The sequence below is a fragment of the Chlorocebus sabaeus genome, chromosome 14 (assembly GCF_047675955.1).
Source record: "Chlorocebus sabaeus isolate Y175 chromosome 14, mChlSab1.0.hap1, whole genome shotgun sequence".
NCBI lineage: Eukaryota > Metazoa > Chordata > Mammalia > Primates > Cercopithecidae > Chlorocebus > Chlorocebus sabaeus.
In genome coordinates, this window is record NC_132917.1 from 93111804 (window position 1) to 93125305 (window position 13502).

Sequence of the window (13502 nt, forward strand, 5' to 3'; positions counted from 1 at the left end):
TTAGTTAAGCAAATCAAGCAGCGTTTGGTATCTCCTACATCCAAGGAACTGCCTAGATAAGAAGATCCATAAAATGTAGTCCTTGCTGTCACTGGAGGGGATGTGCATGTAAACAGCACGGTGGGCAAGTCCTTAAGTGTGGATATGAGGAGTGCTTTTGGGGAAATGTGGTTCCTTTTTTCAAAAAAGTACTTACCTTTTAGAGGTTGCCTTCATTTGGATTTTCCTTAAAGTAGATCCTGAAATAAGGGCTTGAGTGGCAGTAGCTGATTTGGGAGGTAGAGTAAATGCCAGTAGGGGAGTATTATGGGCTACCCCTGTCCCTTCCACCTCCCAAGTTCATATGTTGGAGTCCTAACCTCCAGTACCTCTAAATGTGTATTTAGAGATAAGGCCTTTAAAGAGGTAATTACGGTAAAATGAGGTCATTAGGGTAGGCCCTAATCCAATGAGACTGGCATCCTTACAAGAAGAGGAGATTAGGACACAGAAATATGCAGAGGGGAGGGCCATGTGAAGATACAGGGAGAAAACAGCCATCTACAAGCCCGGGAGAGAGGAAACCAACCCTTATGACACCTTCATCTAGGACTTCTGGCCTCCAAAACTGTGAGAAAATACATTTCTATTGCCTAAATCAACCTATCTTCTGGTACTTTGTTTTGGCAGCACTAGCTAACGAATCCAAGGAAAGAGCAAATGTGACAGAGAAAGGAATGCAGACATAAAGGGGACATTATCAAGTCAGCTAGCACTGTGGGCGAATGGAACGCAATCCCACAGAGAAACTTAGGGAAAGGTGTGAGACAAATGCCAGAGTTATCTCACACAAGGGTGAGGGAGGTGGGATGTGGAGGGCTGCGCCGGGGAGAGCACCTATCACACCGGCGGTTCCAGCCCACCATCCTCAGGGCAGGGTGGCTTTTCTGAGCTTTAAGGAAAGCCTTTGAGCAAAGAGATGCAGATCATGACAACTAGAAGTCAGCTCAGGCACACTGAAATGAGAACGCAAGATAGACACAGGTGGAGCACTGGCAGGGACCCCTACAGAAACTCAACCTGAAATATTTACAGATGAGCTTACATGATGTCTGGGATTTCCTTCAAAATGCAAGAGAGAGGCTGGGCGCAGTGGCTCATGCCTGTTATCCCAGCACTTTGGGAGACCGAGGCAGGCAGATCACTTGAGGCCAGGAGTTCAAGACCAGCCTGGCCAATATGGAGAAACCCCGTCTCTACTAAAAATACAAACATTAGCCAGGTGTGATGGCACGCACTTGTAATCACAGCTACTCGAGAGACTTAGGCAGGAGAATTGCTTGAACCTGGGAGGTGGAGGTTGCAGTGAGCCAAGATTGTGCCACTGCACTCCAGCCTGGGTGACAGAGTGAGACTCTGTCTCAAAGGAAATAAATTAATAATAAATAAATAAAGCAAGAGGGAGATAAGTGAGTGGGAGATAAGTGAGTGGGAGCACAGATAAAACAAGATTGGCCCTGATTTGATCATTTTTTAAAGCTTAGAGATGAAGACATAGGCAGTCACACAACTATATAAGCTTGAAGTTTTCCCCAGTAAGACATTTGTTAACAAGTACATTCAAGACTTCTGCTAGATGTAATAATGGGGACCAAATTTACCATCCTGCCTAAAACGACAACACAAAACTAGATCAAATAGACGAAATGACAGTTCTCAAGACACCAGATATCAGGCCATGAAAAACAGTTACCCCTGAGTGAAGGGAAAAAAAAGAAAGTTGAGTCCTATGATTACCTCAACTTACTGGCTTGAGAGAATGTTCAGACCACAGCTTGTGGGGGAATAACTCTAGCAGAGCCGGGCAGATTCCCTGAGTTGAGAAGACAAAGCTGGGAGTTCAGTGAGAGCAAAGCAGCAGTGGTTCACAGGACAATATATATGGAGAGGCGAGAGTGGTACAGAGAGAGTTCCTGAGATCTGCAAAAGGTCCTCTTTAAGTCTTCAGCAGAGAAATTATCAGCCATTGTATGTGAAGAAACTACATGAAATAGAGGAAAGAGAGAAGAAGGAGGAGGAGGAGAGAAGAGAGAAGAGGAAGGAGGAGGAGAAGAAGAGGAAGGAGGAGGAGAAGAAGAGGAAGGAGGAGGAGAAGAGGAAGGAGGAGGAGGAGAAGAAGAGGAAGAAGAAGGAGGAGGAGGAGGAGAAGGAGAAACAGTATCAGAAAGGGCTGGAAAAATGGCCTTTTCTCACCAGCTAACCTAGAAAACTTCCTAATTCACAAGGCATTGGTAGAATACTCAAAAAGGTCTTGCCTCAATAGTACAGAGTAATTAGCTTTAGACTAAACAGGGCTTGAGTCTCTTTTTATTTTTTCACCTCCCTCCCAGATGAATTGAGCCTCAACAAACAAATATTTAAAGCAAAACCCAAATGAACCAAACAGTTGCCAAGTAACTTAATTATGCCCTAGAACAAAGCCCAAGAATATTTATAGGAGTACAAAAATCTCTAACACTCAACTAGTAAAATTGTAGTGTCTGACATCAGTTGGAGATTACTAGGCATGCAACGAATCAGGATACTGTGAGACATAAGGAGGAGAAAAATAATCAGTTGAAACTAACCAGAACTGACACGTATGTTAGAATGAACAAAAAAACATTAAAAATTATAACTGTATCCCATGTGTTCAAAAATTAAGTAGAAATATTAAAAGTAGAAAAAAACATGAAATCCAAATTTCTTTTTTTTTTTGAGACGGAGTCTCGCTCTGTCGCCCAGGCTGGAGTGCTGTGGCCGGATCTCAGCTCACTGCAAGCTCCGCCTCCCTGGTTCCCGCCATTCTCCTGCCTCAGCCTCCCGAGTAGCTGGGACTACAGGCGCCCGCCACCTCGCCCGGCTAGTTTTTTTTTGTATTTTTTAGTGGAGACGGGGTTTCACCATGTTAGCCAGGATGGTCTCGATCTCCTGACCTCGTGATCTGCCCGTCTCGGCCTCCCAAAGTGCTGGGATTACAGGCTTGAGCCACCGCGCCCGGCCCCAAATTTCTAAAGATGAAAAATGCAATGCCTGAAATAAATACACTGAATAGGCTTAATATAGCAGATTGGCTACTGCAGAAGATAAGATTAGTGAAACTGAAGACATAAGGATAGAAAATAACCAAAATCTTGGAAAAAAAACTTAAAAAATTAACAGACTATTAGTATTCAAATGGCCTAATATATGTGTAATTGGTGCCAAAAAAGAGTGGAGAAATAGAAAAAATATTTGAAGGAAGAATGGTTGAAATGTTTTGAAACTTAATGAAACAATAAAACCATAGATGCAAGAAGTTCAATTAAAGCTAAACAAAAGAAACATGAAGAAAACTACTTCAAAGCACATCATAAGCAAATTGCACAAATCAGTGAAAAGAGAAACTCCTAAAAGCAGTCAAAAGACATGTTTAGTACAAGGGAAAGAAAAAAGAGAAGGATGACATCAATTTGTTAGAAACAATGTAAACAAAGACGACAGTAGGGGGCCAGGCACAGTGTCTTATGCCTGTAATCCCAGCAGTTTGGAAGGCCAAGGCAGGGGGATCACTTGAGGCCAGGAGCTTCAGACCAGCCTGGCCAACACAGTAAAACTCTGTCTCTACCAAAACTACAAAAATTAGCCAGATGCGGTGACACTTGCCTGTAATCCCAGCTACTTGGGAGGCTGAGGTACAAGAATCACTTGAACTCGGGAGGCAGAGGTTGCAGTGAGCCAAGATTGTGCCACTGCACTCTAGCCTGAGTGACAGAGTTAGCCTCTGTTTCAAAAAAAAAAAAAAAAAAAGACAGTGTGGGGACATCTTTAAAGCATTGACATAGGCAACCCCCTTTGGGTCCCTTCCAATTTTATGGGAGCTCTTTCTTCACTCTATTAACTCTTGCAACTGCACACTCTTCTGGTCAGTGTTTGTTAAGGCTCAAGCTGAGCTTTCGCTTGCCATCCACCACTGCTGTTTGCTGCCATCACAGACCCACCATTGACTTCCACCCCTCTGGATCCAGCAGGCTGTCTGCTGCGCTTCTAATGCAGTGAGGTGCCCATTGCCACTCCTGATTGGGTTAAAGGCTCGCCATTGTTCCTGCACGGCTAAGTGCTTGGGTTTGTCCTAATTGAGCTGAACACTAGTCACTGGGTTCCACGGTTCTCTTCTGTGACCCACGGCTTCTAATAGAGCTATCACACTCACTGCGTGGCCCAAGGTTCCATTCCTTGGAATCCGTGAAGCCAAGAATCCCAGGTCAGAGAACCAGAGGCTTGCCACCATCTTGGAAGTGGCCTGCCGCCATTTTGGGAGCTCTAATTGAACAAGGACCCCCCACGACCCCGGTACCATTTTAGTGACCACGAAGGGACCTCCAAAGTGGTGACTAATATTGGACCACTTTCGCTTGCTATCCTTCCTTAGAATTGGAGGAAAATACCAGGCACCTGTTGACCGGTTAAAAACAATTGGCATGGCTGCTGGACTTAAGACTCAGGTGTGAGGCTGTCTGGGAAAGGGCTTTCTAACAACCCCCAACCCTTCTGGGCTAGGAGCATTGGTCTGCCTGGAACCAGCTTCCACTTTCAGTTTTCCTGGGAAAGCCGAGGGCTGACTAGAGGCAGAAAGCTGTCGTCCTGAACTCCTGGCATTAGCTGGTTGAGATCATGGCACAGCCAGAAGTCTGTATTCAACAGTCGCCCATGTGTGCACCCCTACCTTTCTTTCTGACCCATACCTCCTGGGTCCCAACCACAACTTTCTTGAAAGTGTAGCCCCAAAATTCTCCTTACCTCTGAATCTACTTCCTCTGATCCCTGCCTCCTAGATACTAATGGTTCAGACTTTCATTTCCTCTCCCAAGTATTAGAACAAGTTGTATCTCCAAAGGGATCTAAGGAAGCTCTACACTGTGTCCTTAGGCATCTAGGCTATGAACCCAGGGAGTCTTGTCCTTGGTGTCCCTCCCAATTTAGGCATATAGCTCTCGACATGGGCAGTTATGTCAGACCCATTCCCCACCACCCTTGCCAGGGCCCCAAGTTTGTAAATGGCTAGGAGGATTGCTCTCCCATTGTGTAAGATACTCTCTTCCCCCGATTTCTACCCAGCTTACCCCTCTGGAATACAATCTCCAAGCCTTGGCTCCTTGGCCAGGGCCTTAGAACTGATAACCCAGCACTTTAACTACTGGAACTGAGTCTATGGCAACATAATAGATCAGGATGAAAGTGAATTGAGTAAGTCAAGGAGAGAAGAGACAGAGAGAGAGAGAGACAGAGAAAAGAGAGGGAGAGAGAGAGAAAAGAGAGAAGTAGTAAAGAAAAAACAGTGTTCCCTATTCCCTTAAAAGCCAGGGTAAATTTAAAACCTATAATTGATCATTGAAGAGCTTCTCCATGACCCTATAACACTTCAATACTACCTTGTTGGGAGTGTAAACAAGGGCGTAGCCTGAAAACAGTGAGACCACTGACAACCAGTAACCTTCCTATCAAAAATCCTTAACCCAGGAACCCACGGATGGCCCAAATGCATTCAATCTGTAGCGGCAACTGCTTTGCTAACAGAAGAAAGTAGAAAAGTAACTTTTAGAGGAAACCTCATTGTGAGCACACCTCACCAATTCAGAATTATTCTAAGTCAAAAAAGAAAAAAGGTAGCTCACTAATTCAAAAATCTTAAAGTATAGGGCTGTTCTGTTAAAGAAAAAAACAAAAACAAAAACAAAAAAACATAATTTAACATTAACGACTGAAAATTCTCTTAACCCAGCAGATTTCCTAACAGGGGATTTAAATATTAATTACCATACAAAGGTCCAGCCAGACCTAGGAGGAACTCCCTTCAGGCCAGGACAATAGATGGTTCCTCCCCAGGGATGGAGGAAAAAAAAAACACAATGGATATTCAGTAATTGATAGGGAGACTCTTGTGGAAACAGTTAGGAATTGCCTAATAATTGGTCTGCTCGAACTTGCGAGCTGTTTGCACTCAGCCAAGCCTTAAAGTACTTACAGAATTAAAAAAAACTCTATCTCAATCCTGAACTCAAAAGGTTACCTACACCATCTGAAACGAATTTGCATAAGAACTATTGTTCATAGGAATGCATCTTGATGGGGCCGCTGGGTTGTTACGAAATACTCAGGAACCCAGTCCAGCTTTAGGACTCGCTCCTGAGCACAAAGGCAATGTTGGGCACGCTGGTAAAGGACCACTAGAATCCAGCAGCCTGGACCCCTTTCTTTGTGGTCAAGGAAGGCAGGAAAACAGGTGCAGGACTGCTACATTGGTGAGCGTAACTAATCTGATAAGCAGAAGTCCATGGGTGATTACGCACCCTGGAAAGGAATAAGCATTAGGACCATAGAGGATGCTCTAGGACTAATGCTTATCGGAAAATGAGTGGGGGTGCTGGCATCCCTATGTGTTTTTTTGTTTTGTTTTGTTTTTCAGATGGGAAACATTCCCCGCAAGGCAAAAACACCGGTAAGATGTATTCTGGAGAATTCAGCCCAGTCAGAGTATATGTACCTTTTTCCCTCAGACTTGAAGCAAATTAAAATAGACATAGGTAAATGATCGGATAACCCTGATGGCTATATTGATGTTTTACAAGGGTTAGGACAATCCTTTGATCTGACAGGGAGAGATATAATGTTACTGCTAGATCAGACACTAACCCCAAATGAGAGAAATGCCACCATAAGTGCCGCCCAAAAGTTTAACGATCTCTGGTATCTCAGTCAGGTCAATGATAGGATGACAACAGAGGAAAGAGAACAATTCCACACAGGCCAGCAGGCAGTTCCCAGTGTAGACCCTCATTGGGACACAGAATCAGAACATGGAGATTGGTGCCGCAGATATTTACTAACTTGAGTGCTAGAAGGACTAAGGAAAACTAGGAAGAAGCCTGTGAAGTATTCAATGATGTCCACTATAACACAGGCAAAGGAAGAAAATCCTACTGTCTTTCTGGAGAGACTAAGGGAGGCATTGAGGAAGCATACCTCTCTGTCACCTAACTCTATTGAAGGCCAACTAATCTTAAAGAATAAGTTTATCACTCAGTCAGCTGCAGACATTAGAAAAAAAAAAACTTCATAAGTTCGCCTGAGGCCCAGAGCAAAACTTAGAAACCCTATTGAACTTGGCAACCTTGGTTTTTTATAATAGAGATCAGGAGGAGCAGGCAGAACAGGACAAATGGGATAAGAAAAAGGCCACTTTAGTCATGGCCTCAGGCAAGCGGCTTTGGAGGCTCTGGAACACGGAAAGGCTGGGAAAAGCGAATGCCTAATAGGGCTTGCTTCCAGTGCGGTCTACAAGGACACTTGAAAAAAGATTGTCTGAATAGAAATAAGCCACCCCCTCATCCATGCCCCTTATGTCAAGGGAATCATGGAAGGACCAGTGCCCCAGGGGACTAAGGCCCTCTGAGTCAGAAGCCACTAACCAGAGGATCCAGCAGCAGGACTGAGGGTGCCTGAGGCAAGCACCAGCCCATGCCATCACCCTCACAGAGCCCCGGGTATGTTTGACCATTGATGGCCAGGAGGTTAACTGCCTCCTGGACACTGGCGTGGCCTTCTCAGTCTTACCCTCCTGTCCTAGACAAGTGTCCTCCAGATCTGTCACTATCTGAGGGGTCCTAGGACATGCAGTCACTAGATACTTCTCCCAGCTGCTAAGCTGCGACTGGGGACCTTTACTTTTTTCACATGGCTTTCTAATTATGCCTGAAAGCCCCACTCCTTTGTTAGGGAGAGACAGCCTAGCAAAAGCAGGGGCCATTATACAGTAGAATTAGGAGAAGGAAAAAGGGTAAATATATATGCAGACTCTACGTATGCTTACCTGGTCCTCCATGCCCATGCAGCAATATGGAAAGAAAGGAAATTCCTAACTTCTGCGGGAACACCAATCAAACATCAGGAAGCCATTAGGAGATTATTATTGGCTGTACTGAAACCTAAAGAGGTAGCAGTCTTACACTGTCGGGGTCATCAGAAAGGAAAGGAAAGGAAAGGGAAATAGAAGGGAACCGCCAAGTGGATATTGAAGCCAAAAGAGCCACAAGGCGGGACCCTCCATTAGAAATGCTTCTAGAAGGACCCCTAGTATGGGGTAATCACCTCTGGGAAACCAAGCCCCACTACTCAGCAGAAGAAATAGATGGTTTTCTTTTTTTTTTTTTTTTGAGACGGTGTCTCGCTCTGTCACCCAGGCTGGAATGCAGTGGCCGGATCTCTGCTCACTGCAAGCTCCGCCTCCCGGGTTTACGCCATTCTCCTGCCTCAGCCTCCCGAGTAGCTGGGACTACAGGTGCCCGCCCCCACACCTGGCTAATTTTCGGTATTTTTAGTAGAGACAGGGTTTCACCATGTTAGCCAGGATGGTCTTGATCTCCTGACCTCGTGATCTGCCCGCCTCGGCCTCCCAAAGTGCCGGGACCACGCCCGGCTATAGATGGTTTTCACTCATGTCTGTGAGAAGAGACCACCAAACAGGCTTTGTGTGAGCAACAAGGCTGTTTATTTCACCTGGGTGCAGGCGGGCTGAGTCCAAAAAGAGAGTCAGCAAAGGGAGATGGAGTGGGCTCATTTTTTAAGATTTGGGTAGGTAAAGGAAAATTACAGTCAAAGGGGGGTTGTTCTCTGGCAGACAGGGGTTGGGGGTCACAAGGAGCTCAGTGGGGGAGCTTTTGAGCCAGGATGAGCCAGGAGAAGGAATTTCACAAGGTAATGTCATGAGTTAAGGCAGGGACTGGCCATTTTCACTTCTTTTGTGGTGGAATGTCATCAGTTAAAGCAGGAACAGGCCATTTTCACTTCTTTTGTGATTCTTCACTTGCTTCGGGCCATCTGGATGTATACGTGCAGGTCACAGGGGATATGATGGCTTAGCTTGGGCTCAGAGGCCTGACAATGGGGAACCTCACGAGGACATAGTTTCCTCCCCTCAGAATGGCTAGCCAGCGAAGAAGGAAAAATACTTTTGCCTGCAGCTAACCAGTGAAAATTACTTAAAACTCTTCACCAAACCTTTCACTTAGGCATTGATGGCACCCATCAGATGGCTGAATCATTATTTACTGTACCAGGCCTTTTCAAAACTAGCAAGCAGATAGTCAGGGCCTGTGAAGTGTGCCAAAGAAATAATCCCCTGCACTGCAGGCCAAACATTTCAATCCCTGTATCTTTAACCTCCTCGTTAAGTTTGCCTCTTCCAGAATCGAAGCTGTAAAACTACAAATGGTTCTTCAAATGCGTCTCCAGATGCAGTCCATGACTAAGATCTACCGTGGACCCCTGGACTGGCCTGCTAGCCCATGCTCTGATGTTGATGACATCGAAGGCACCCCTCCTGAGGAAATCTCAACTGCACGACCCCTACTATGCCCCAATTCAGCAGGAAGCAGTTAGAGCGGTCATCAGCCAGCCTCCCCAGCAGCACTTGGATATTCCTGTTGAGAGGGGGGACTGAGAGACAGGAATAGCTGGATTTCCTAGGCCGACTAAGAATCCCTAAGCCTAGCTGGGAAGTGACTGCATCCATCTTTAAACATGGGACTTGCAACTTAGCTCACACCCAACCAATCAGGTAGTAAAGAGAGCTCACTAAAATGCTAATCAGGCAAAAACAGGAGGTACAGAAGTAGTCAATCATCTATCGCCTGAGAGCACAGGGGGAGGGACAATGATTGGGATATAAACCCAGGCATTCGAGCTGGCAACAGCAACCCCCTTTGCATCCCCTCCCATTTTGTGGGAGCTCTGTTTTCACTCTATTAAATCTTGCAACTACAAAAAAAAAAAAAAAAAAAAAAGAGCATTGACATAAAAAAATTATTTCAACCTGCAATTCTGTACCCAGCAGAAATATCTTTCTTTCTAAAGCAGATAGTGATGTCAACAAAATGGCAGACTAGAAAAATCGAAGATTTGTTCTTCACTTCAGAACATTGAAAAAACCAGCAGGAACTGTCTGAACAAACTTTGTTGGTGCTCTGGAAAACAACCCAATGTTAACAGCAATCAAGCAAATGCCCAATCAAGAAAAAGACATCTTGACTGGGCATGGTGGCTCATGCGTGTAATCCTAGCACTTTGGGAGGCCAAGATGGGAGGATCACTTGAGGCCAGGAGTTCAAGATAAGCCTGGTCAACATAGTGACACCCTATCTCATTTAAAAAAGGAAAAGAAAAGAAAAAGACATCTTCGAAGTGGTTGAAAAGTTTCGTAGTGATTTTATCTTTGCCCAGCATGACTCCATCCCCACCCACTGCTGCAGTGGCAGTCTCAGTCTTGAAACTGCAGAAGTTGGATTCCCAGTTATCTCTCTCAAAGCAGAGGGGACAAAGCAAACTTTATTTACAAATTTTTTTTTTGAGGTGGAGTCTTGCTCTGTCGCCCAGGCTGGAGTGCAGTGGCATGATCTCGGCTCACTGCAAGCTACGCCTCCCAGGTTCGTGCCATTCTTCTGCCTCAGCCTCCTGAGTGGCTGGGACTACAGGGTCCTGCCACCACGCCCAGCTAATTTTTTGTATTTTTAGTAGAGACAGGGTTTCACTGTGTTAGCCGGGATGGTCTCGATCTCCTGACTTCATGATCAATATCCTTCAGATATCCTGTAGAGAGGTTAGAACAGGTGTACATAATGAACACAAGGTGCTTCTTTCTGTTTTCCCTAACTTGGAACTCAGGAAGAAAAATGGTGGGTTTCACTCATAAAAACTGCAAGGTGACTACAGACCCATGGATGCCCAAGGCAAGAGATTATGGGTAGAGATGTACGATAGACCATCAAAGTCCTAAAGGAGAATCTGGGGTGAGATTTATTTTGGAACTTAGGACATGCAAAAGCAGCAATATATACCAAGGAATTTAGAAAGCCACATATACACCCAGGCAAAATCCATGCTTAGAAAAGACTTGAGAAGATACTAAGCATTCACTTAAGGCTGACCCTAGGCTCAGGGTGAGCCTTGCTAAGTGCTGAAGGCACGTCCCAGCATAGAGCTAACTTGCAAAGATTGCGAGAGGTGGTTGATTTTTGGTTTTGTTGTTTATTTTGGGTTTTATTTGTTCGTTTCAGCTCCAAGCATTAAAGGAACTCTCTGTCAAAACATATAAATTTAGGTTTGTGAGAATTTTTATTATGAATGAATGCTGATTTTTACAGAGATTTTTTCTGTATCTACTGAGATAATCATGTGGGTTCTTCTCCCTTTTATGCTATTTGTTTGGTGTGATCCATTATTTTTTACAATGACTTAATTAAGATATAATGCACATAAAATTCACTCTTTTTTATTTGTGGTAAAATATACACAACATAACATTTACCATCTTAGCGATTTTTAAGTGTACAGTTTTATAGCATTAAGGAAGTTCACATTGTGTGCAACTATAACCACTACTCATCTCCAGAACTTTTTCATCTTCCCCAGCGAAAAGTCTCTACTCATTAAACATTAGCTCCCCATTCCTTCCTCTCCACAGCCCCTGGCAGTCACCATTCTATGAATCTAATTACTCTGTGAACCTCATATATGTGGAATCATGCAATATTTACTCTTTCCTGACTGGCTTCTTTCACTTAGCATACTGTCTTCAAGGTTCATCCGCGTTGTAGCATGTGTCAGAACTTCCTTCCTCTTCAAGGCTGAATAATATTCCATTGTACATATATACCACATTTTGTTTTATCCATTCATCTGTTCGATGAATGCTTTATCCATTTCTATGTTTTGGCTATTGTGAATCGTGCTGCTATGAACATTTACATACAAGTTTTTGTTTAAAGACATGCTTCAATTCTTTTTTTTTTTTTTTTTTTTTTTGAGACGGAGTCTTGCTCTGTGCCCCAGGCTGGAGTGCAGTGGCGCGATCTCGGTTCACTGCAAGCTCCGCCTCCCGGGTTTACGCCATTCTCCTGCCTCAGCCTCCCGAGTAGCTGGGACCGCAGGCGCCCGCCACCTCGCCCGGCTAATTTTCTTGTATTTTTAGTAGAGACGGGGTTTCACCGTGTTAGCCAGGATGGTCTCGATCTCCTGACCTCGTGATCCGCCCGTCTCGGCCTCCCAAAGTGCTGGGATTACAGGCTTGAGCCACCGCGCCCGGCCTTAAGACATGCTTCAATTCTTTTGGCTATATAACTAACAGTGGAATTGCTGGGTCATATGGTAATTCTATGTTTAACTTTTTGAGGAACTGCCAAACTGTTTTGCAAAGCAGCTGTACCATTTTACATTCCCATGAGCTGCCTTAATAAAATAGCATAGACTAACTAGGTGGTGTAAACAACAGAAATGCAGTTCTGGAGACTGAAAGTCTAAGATCAAGGTGCCAGCAAGGTTGGTGTCTGGTGAGGGTTCTCTCCTTGGATTGCAGATGGCCACCTTCTCAGTGTGTGCTCTCATGACCTATTCTTTGTGCATGCATGCAGAAAGAATGCAATTGAGCTCTTTGGTGTTTCTTCTTATTAAGGACACTAATCCTATCAGATTGGAGCCCCACCCTTATGACCTTATTTAACCTTATTTATTTAGAGGTCCCATCTAATACAAATACAGCTGGGGTTCAGAGCTTCAAATGTAAATTTTGGAATTTAGCATAATTGGAATAATTATTCTAATTATAATTTGGAATAAACATTCAGTTCCTAATTCAGCCATGAATGAAGGATCCAATTATTCTACCTCCTTTCCAACCCTTGTTGTTGCCTGCCTTTTAGAGTATATCCATCCTAGTGGGTGTGAAGTGGTATCTTGTGGTTATAATTTGAATTTCCTTAATGACTAATGATGTTGAGCATCTTTTCATGTGCTTATTGGCAACTTATTTTTTTTTTTTTTTTGGAGACGGAGTCTCGCTCTGTCACCCAGGCTGGAGTGCAGTGGCTGGATCTCAGCTCACTGCAAGCTCCGCCTCCCGGGTTCATGCCATTCTCCTGCCTCAGCCTCCCAAGTAGCTGGGACTACAGGCACCCGCCACCACGCCCGGCTAGTTTTTTGTATTTTTTAGTAGAGACGGGGTTTCACCGTGTTAGCCAGGATGGTCTCGATCTCCTGACCTCGTGATCCGCCCGTCTCGGCCTCCCAAAGTGCTGGGATTACAGGCTTGAGCCACCGCGCCCGGCCTTATTGGCAACTTATAAACCTTTTTAGGAGAAACATATATTTGAATCCTTTGCCTATTTTTAAATTGGGTTATTTGTCCTTTCATTGTTGAGTTGCAAGTGTTCTTTATATATTCAGAAGATACATCTCTTTTTATCTAGCATGACAATCTCTGTCTTTTGACTAGAATGATTAATCCATTTACATTTACTGCATTATTTACTCCTGAATAAACAAGAAACTTCCAGAACTTGGACTATATTCTGCAAGCCATGGAAAGATCCATAAGCAAAATGTGGAAATCATACTGGCTCAAGATGTTTAAGCACAACATCTAACCAATCAATTGGCTTAGTACTAAGCTATGT